This window comes from Bufo gargarizans, chromosome 6 (assembly GCF_014858855.1).
Source record: "Bufo gargarizans isolate SCDJY-AF-19 chromosome 6, ASM1485885v1, whole genome shotgun sequence".
Taxonomy (NCBI): Eukaryota; Metazoa; Chordata; class Amphibia; order Anura; family Bufonidae; genus Bufo; species Bufo gargarizans.
In genome coordinates, this window is record NC_058085.1 from 350,674,006 (window position 1) to 350,682,198 (window position 8,193).

Consider the following 8,193-nt stretch of genomic DNA (forward strand, 5'->3'; position numbering starts at 1 on the left):
GCAGAGGAGAGAGGTCCCGTAACAGACAATCTGGCTTCATGTCAGCAGAGAATCAGTCTTCATATCATAGCAGAGAATCAGGCTTCACGTCAGCCACCAATGCAACAGTCCATTGTCAGATATTTAGGCCCAGCACCCAGGCAGAGGAGAGAGGTCCCGTAACAGAGGATCTGGCTTCATGTCAGCAGAGAATCAGTCTTCATGTCATAGCAGAGAATCAGGCTTCACGTCACCCACCACTGTAAGAGTCCATTTTCATAAATTTAGGCCCAGCACCCAGGCAGAGGAGAGAGGTCCCATAACAGACGATCTGGCTTCATGTCAGCAGAGAATCAGTCTGCATGTCATAGCAGAGAATGAGGCTTCACGTCACCCACCACTGCAACAGTCCATTTTCATAAATTTAGGCCCAGCACCCAGGCAGAGGAGAGAGGTCCCGTAACAGAGGATCTGGCTTCATGTCACCAGAGAATCAGTCTGCATGTCATAGCAGAGAATCAGGCTTCACGTCACCCACCACTGCAACAGTCCATTGTCATAAATTCAGGCCCAGCACCCAGGCAGAGGAGAGAGGTCCCGTAACAGACAATCTGGCTTCATGTCACCAGAGAATCAGTCTGCATGTCATAGCAGAGAATGAGGCTTCACGTCAGCCACCACTGCAACAATCCATTGGCATATATTTAGGCCTAGCACACAGGCAGAGGAGAGGTTCATTCAACTTTGGGTAGCCTTGCAATATAATGGTAAAATGAAAATAAAATAGGATTGAATGAGGAAGTGCCCTGGAGTCCAATAATATATGGTTATGGGGAGGTAGTTAATGTCTAATCTGGACAAGGGACGGACAGGTCCTGTGGGATCCATGCCTGGTTCATTTTTATGAACGTCAGCTTGTCCACATTGGCTGTAGACAGGCGGCTGCGTTTGTCTGTAATGACGCCCCCTGCCGTGCTGAATACACGTTCAGACAAAACGCTGGCTGCCGGGCAGGCCAGCACCTCCAAGGCATAAAAGGCTAGCTCTGGCCACGTGGACAATTTAGAGACCCAGAAGTTGAATGGGGCCGAACCATCAGTCAGTACGTGGAGGGGTGTGCACACGTACTGTTCCACCATGTTAGTGAAATGTTGCCTCCTGCTAACACGTTGCGTATCAGGTGGTGGTGCAGTTAGCTGTGGCGTGTTGACAAAAGTTTTCCACATCTCTGCCATGCTAACCCTGCCCTCAGAGGAGCTGGCCGTGACACAGCTGCCTTGGCGACCTCTTGCTCCTCCTCTGCCTTGGCCTTGGGCTTCCACTTGTTCCCCTGTGACATTTGGGAATGCTCTCAGTAGCGCGTCTACCAACGTGCGCTTGTACTCGCGCATCTTCCTATCACGCTCCAGTGCAGGAAGTAAGGTGGGCACATTGACTTTGTAGCGTGGATCCAGCAGGGTGGCAACCCAGTAGTCCGCACAGGTTAAAATGTGGGCAACTCTGCTGTCGTTGCGCAGGCACTGCAGCATGTAGTCGCTCATGTGTGCCAGGCTGCCCAGGGGTAAGGACAAGCTGTCCTCTGTGGGAGGCGTATCGTCATCGTCCTGCCTTTCCCCCCAGCCACGCACCAGTGATGGACCCGAGCTGCGTTGGGTGCCACCCCGCTGTGACCATGCTTCATCCTCATCCTCCTCCACCTCCTCCTCATCCTCGTCCTCCTCGTCCTCCAGTAGTGGGCCCTGGCTGGCCACATTTGTACCTGGCCTCTGCTGTTGCCAAAAACCTCCCTCTGAGTCACTTCGAAGAGACTGGCCTGAAAGTGCTAAAAATGACCCCTCTTCCTCCTCCTCCTCCTCCTCCTCCTGGGCCACCTCCTCTTCCATCATCGCCCTAAGTGTTTTCTCAAGGAGACATAGAAGTGGTATTGTAACGCTGATAACGGTGTCATCGCCACTGGCCATGTTGGTGGAGTACTCGAAACAGCGCAACAGGGCACACAGGTCTCGCATGGAGGCCCAGTCATTGGTGGTGAAGTGGTGCTGTTCTGTAGTGCGACTGACCCGTGCGTGCTGCAGCTGAAACTCCACTATGGCCTGCTGCTGCTCGCACAGTCTGTCCAGCATGTGCAAGGTGGAGTTCCACCTGGTGGGCACGTCGCATATGAGGCGGTGAGCGGGAAGGCCGAAGTTACGCTGTAGCGCAGACAGGCGAGCAGCGGCAGGATGTGAACGCCGGAAGCGCGAACAGACGGCCCGCACTTTATGCAGCAGCTCTGACATGTCGGGGTAGTTGTGAATGAACTTCTGCACCACCAAATTCAGCACATGCGCCAAGCAAGGGATGTGCGTCAAATTGGCTAGTCCCAGAGCTGCAACGAGATTTCGCCCATTATCACACACCACCAGGCCGGGCTTGAGGCTCACCGGCAGCAACCACTCGTCGGTCTGTTGTTCAATACCCCGCCACAACTCCTGTGCGGTGTGGGGCCTGTCCCCCAAACATATGAGTTTCAGAATGGCCTGCTGACGTTTACCCCGGGCTGTGCTGAAGTTGGTGGTGAAGGTGTGTGGCTGACTGGATGAGCAGGTGGAAGAAGAGGAGGAGGAAGCCGAGAAGGAGGAGGTGGCAACAGGAGGCAAAGAATGTTGCCCTGCGATCCTTGGCGGCGGAAGGACGTGCGCCAAACAGCTCTCCGCCTGGGGCCCAGCTGCCACTACATTTACCCAGTGTGCAGTTAGGGAGATATAGCGTCCCTGGCCGTGCTTACTGGTCCACGTATCTGTGGTTAGGTGGACCTTGCTACAGATGGCGTTGCGCAGTGCACACTTGATTTTATCGGATACTTGGTTGTGCAGGGAAGGCACGGCTCTCTTGGAGAAGTAGTGCCGGCTGGGAACAACATACTGTGGGACAGCAAGCGACATGAGCTGTTTGAAGCTGTCTGTGTCCACCAGCCTAAATGACAGCATTTCATAGGCCAGTAGTTTAGAAATGCTGGCATTCAGGGCCAGGGATCGAGGGTGGCTAGGTGGGAATTTACGCTTTCTATCAAATGTTTGTGAGATGGAGAGCTGAACGCTGGCGTGTGACATGGTTGAGACGCTTGGTGACGGAGGTGGTGGTGGTGGTGTTGGTGGTACATCCCCTGTTTGCTGGGCGGCAGGTGCCAACGTTCCTCCAGAGGCGGAGGAAGAGGCCGAGGCGGCAGCAGCAGAATAGGCCGAGGCGGCAGCAGCAGAAGAGGTAGCAGGGGGAGCCTGAGTGACTTCCTTGGTTTTAAGGTGTTTACTCCACTGCAGTTCATGCTTTGCATGCAGGTGCCTGGTCATGCAGGTTGTGCTCAGGTTCAGAACGTTAATGCCTCGCTTCAGGCTCTGATGGCACAGCGTGCAAACCACTCGGGTCTTGTCGTCAGCACATTGTTTGAAGAAGTGCCATGCCAGGGAACTCCTTGAAGCTGCCTTTGGGGTGCTCGGTCCCAGATGGCGGCGGTCAGTAGCAGGCGGAGTCTCTTGGCGGCGGGTGTTCTGCTTTTGCCCACTGCTCCCTCTTTTGCTACGCTGTTGGCTCGGTCTCACCACTGCCTCTTCCTCCGAACTGTGAAAGTCAGTGGCACGACCTTCATTCCATGTGGGGTCTAGGACCTCATCGTCCCCTGCATCGTCTTCCACCCAGTCTTGATCCCTGACCTCCTGTTCAGTCTGCACACTGCAGAAAGACGCAGCAGTTGGCACCTGTGTTTCGTCATCATCAGAGACATGCTGAGGTGGTATTCCCATGTCCTCATCATCAGGAAACATAAGTGGTTGTGCGTCAGTGCATTCTATGTCTTTCACCGCTGGGGAAGGGCTAGGTGGATGCCCTTGGGAAACCCTGCCAGCAGAGTCTTCAAACAGCATAAGAGACTGCTGCATAACTTGAGGCTGAGACAGTTTCCCTGGTATGCATGGGGGTGATGTGACAGACTGATGGGGTTGGTTTTCAGGCGCCATCTGTGCGCTTTCTGCAGAAGACTGGGTGGGAGATAATGTGAACGTGCTGGATCCACTGTCGGCCACCCAATTGACTAATGCCTGTACCTGCTCAGGCCTTACCATCCTTAGAACGGCATTGGGCCCCACCATATATCGCTGTAAATTCTGGCGGCTACTGGGACCTGAGGTAGTTGGTACACTAGGACGTGTGGATGTGGCAGAACGGCCACGTCCTCTCCCAGCACCAGAGGGTCCACTAACACCACCACGACCATGTCCACGTCCGCGTCCCTTACTAGATGTTTTTCTCATTGTTATGGTTCACCACAACAACAAATATATTATTTGGCCCAATGTATTGTATTCAAATTCAGCGGGATATAAATTTGAGGCCTAGTATTTAGGCGCTGGGTGACCGGTATGGATTTAGTGACAGAATTAGACTTGGAAATGCACAGAAGCGTGTGTGTGAAGTTATTCTGAATGACCCTATGTGCACCTTCAATATGATCTACCCTTTTAGGGATAGATTTCAAATAGCTCTGATATAGCAGAAACCACTAAATTATGAAATTGCTAAATTGGGAATTGTATTTCAACCCAGAACAAGAAATGTGCTTGAACGGACACTAAATAACTCGCCCAGCTACAGCACTAGGGACAGATTTAGCGGGATATAAATTTGAGGCCTAGTATTTAGGCGCTGGGTGACAGGTATGGGTTTAGTGCCAGAATTAGACTTGGAAATACACAGTAGCGGGTGTGTGTGAAGTTATTCTGAATGACCCTATGTGCACCTTCAATATGATCTACCCTTTTAGGGATAGATTTCAAATAGCTCTGATATAGCAGAAACCACTAAATTATGAAATTGCTAAATTGGGAATTGTATTTCAACCCAGAACAAAAAATGTGCTTTGACGGACACTAAATAACTTTCCCAGCTACAACAGGACAGCGGTAACGAGAGATTTAGCAGGATATAAATTTGAGGCCTAGTATTTAGGCGCTGGGTGACAGGTATGGGTTTAGTGACAGAATTAGACTTGGAAATACACAGTAGCGGGTGTGTGTGAAGTTATTCTGAATGACCCAATGTGCACCTTGAATATTATATACCCTTTTAGGGATAGATTTCAAATAGCTCTGATATAGCAGAAACCACTAAATTATGAAATTGCTAAATTGGGAATTGTATTTCAACCCAGAACAAAAAATGTGCTTTGACGGACACTAAATAACTTTCCCAGCTACAACAGGACAGCGGTAACGAGAGATTTAGCAGGATATAAATTTGAGGCCTAGTATTTAGGCGCTGGGTGACAGGTATGGGTTTAGTGACAGAATTAGACTTGGAAATACACAGTAGCGGGTGTGTGTGAAGTTATTCTGAATGACCCAATGTGCACCTTGAATATTATATACCCTTTTAGGGATAGATTTCAAATAGCTCTGATATAGCAGAAACCACTAAATTATGAAATTGCTAAATTGGGAATTGTATTTCAACCCAGAACAAAAAATGTGCTTTGACGGACACTAAATAACTTTCCCAGCTACAACAGGACAGCGGTAACGAGAGATTTAGCAGGATATAAATTTGAGGCCTAGTATTTAGGCGCTGGGTGACAGGTATGGGTTTAGTGACAGAATTAGACTTGGAAATACACAGTAGCGGGTGTGTGTGAAGTTATTCTGAATGACCCAATGTGCACCTTGAATATTATATACCCTTTTAGGGATAGATTTCAAATAGCTCTGATATAGCAGAAACCACTAAATTATGAAATTGCTAAATTGGGAATTGTATTTCAACCCAGAACAAAAAATGTGCTTTGACGGACACTAAATAACTTTCCCAGCTACAACAGGACAGCGGTAACGAGAGATTTAGCAGGATATAAATTTGAGGCCTAGTATTTAGGCGCTGGGTGACAGGTATGGGTTTAGTGACAGAATTAGACTTGGAAATACACAGTAGCGGGTGTGTGTGAAGTTATTCTGAATGACCCAATGTGCACCTTGAATATTATATACCCTTTTAGGGATAGATTTCAAATAGCTCTGATATAGCAGAAACCACTAAATTATGAAATTGCTAAATTGGGAATTGTATTTCAACCCAGAACAAAAAATGTGCTTTGACGGACACTAAATAACTTTCCCAGCTACAACAGGACAGCGGTAACGAGAGATTTAGCAGGATATAAATTTGAGGCCTAGTATTTAGGCGCTGGGTGACAGGTATGGGTTTAGTGACAGAATTAGACTTGGAAATACACAGTAGCGGGTGTGTGTGAAGTTATTCTGAATGACCCAATGTGCACCTTGAATATTATATACCCTTTTAGGGATAGATTTCAAATAGCTCTGATATAGCAGAAACCACTAAATTATGAAATTGCTAAATTGGGAATTGTATTTCAACCCAGAACAAAAAATGTGCTTTGACGGACACTAAATAACTTTCCCAGCTACAACAGGACAGCGGTAACGAGAGATTTAGCAGGATATAAATTTGAGGCCTAGTATTTAGGCGCTGGGTGACAGGTATGGGTTTAGTGACAGAATTAGACTTGGAAATACACAGTAGCGGGTGTGTGTGAAGTTATTCTGAATGACCCAATGTGCACCTTGAATATTATATACCCTTTTAGGGATAGATTTCAAATAGCTCTGATATAGCAGAAACCACTAAATTATGAAATTGCTAAATTGGGAATTGTATTTCAACCCAGAACAAAAAATGTGCTTTGACGGACACTAAATAACTTTCCCAGCTACAACAGGACAGCGGTAACGAGAGATTTAGCAGGATATAAATTTGAGGCCTAGTATTTAGGCGCTGGGTGACAGGTATGGGTTTAGTGACAGAATTAGACTTGGAAATACACAGTAGCGGGTGTGTGTGAAGTTATTCTGAATGACCCAATGTGCACCTTGAATATTATATACCCTTTTAGGGATAGATTTCAAATAGCTCTGATATAGCAGAAACCACTAAATTATGAAATTGCTAAATTGGGAATTGTATTTCAACCCAGAACAAAAAATGTGCTTTGACGGACACTAAATAACTTTCCCAGCTACAACAGGACAGCGGTAACGAGAGATTTAGCAGGATATAAATTTGAGGCCTAGTATTTAGGCGCTGGGTGACAGGTATGGGTTTAGTGACAGAATTAGACTTGGAAATACACAGTAGCGGGTGTGTGTGAAGTTATTCTGAATGACCCAATGTGCACCTTGAATATTATATACCCTTTTAGGGATAGATTTCAAATAGCTCTGATATAGCAGAAACCACTAAATTATGAAATTGCTAAATTGGGAATTGTACTTCAACCCAGAACAAAAAATGTGCTTTGACGGACACTAAATAACTTTCCCAGCTACAACAGGACAGCGGTAACGAGAGATTTAGCAGGATATAAATTTGAGGCCTAGTATTTAGGCGCTGGGTGACAGGTATGGGTTTAGTGACAGAATTAGACTTGGAAATACACAGTAGCGGGTGTGTGTGAAGTTATTCTGAATGACCCAATGTGCACCTTGAATATTATATACCCTTTTAGGGATAGATTTCAAATAGCTCTGATATAGCAGAAACCACTAAATTATGAAATTGCTAAATTGGGAATTGTACTTCAACCCAGAACAAAAAATGTGCTTTGACGGACACTAAATAACTTTCCCAGCTACAACAGGACAGCGGTAACGAGAGATTTAGCAGGATATAAATTTGAGGCCTAGTATTTAGGCGCTGGGTGACAGGTATGGGTTTAGTGACAGAATTAGACTTGGAAATACACAGTAGCGGGTGTGTGTGAAGTTATTCTGAATGACCCAATGTGCACCTTGAATATTATATACCCTTTTAGGGATAGATTTCAAATAGCTCTGATATAGCAGAAACCACTAAATTATGAAATTGCTAAATTGGGAATTGTACTTCAACCCAGAACAAAAAATGTGCTTTGACGGACACTAAATAACTTTCCCAGCTACAACAGGACAGCGGTAACGAGAGATTTAGCAGGATATAAATTTGAGGCCTAGTATTTAGGCGCTGGGTGACAGGTATGGGTTTAGTGACAGAATTAGACTTGAAAATACACAGTAGCGGGTGTGTGTGAAGTTATTCTGAATGACCCAATGTGCACCTTGAATATTATATACCCTTTTAGGGATAGATTTCAAATAGCTCTGATATAGCAGAAACCACTAAATTATGAAATTG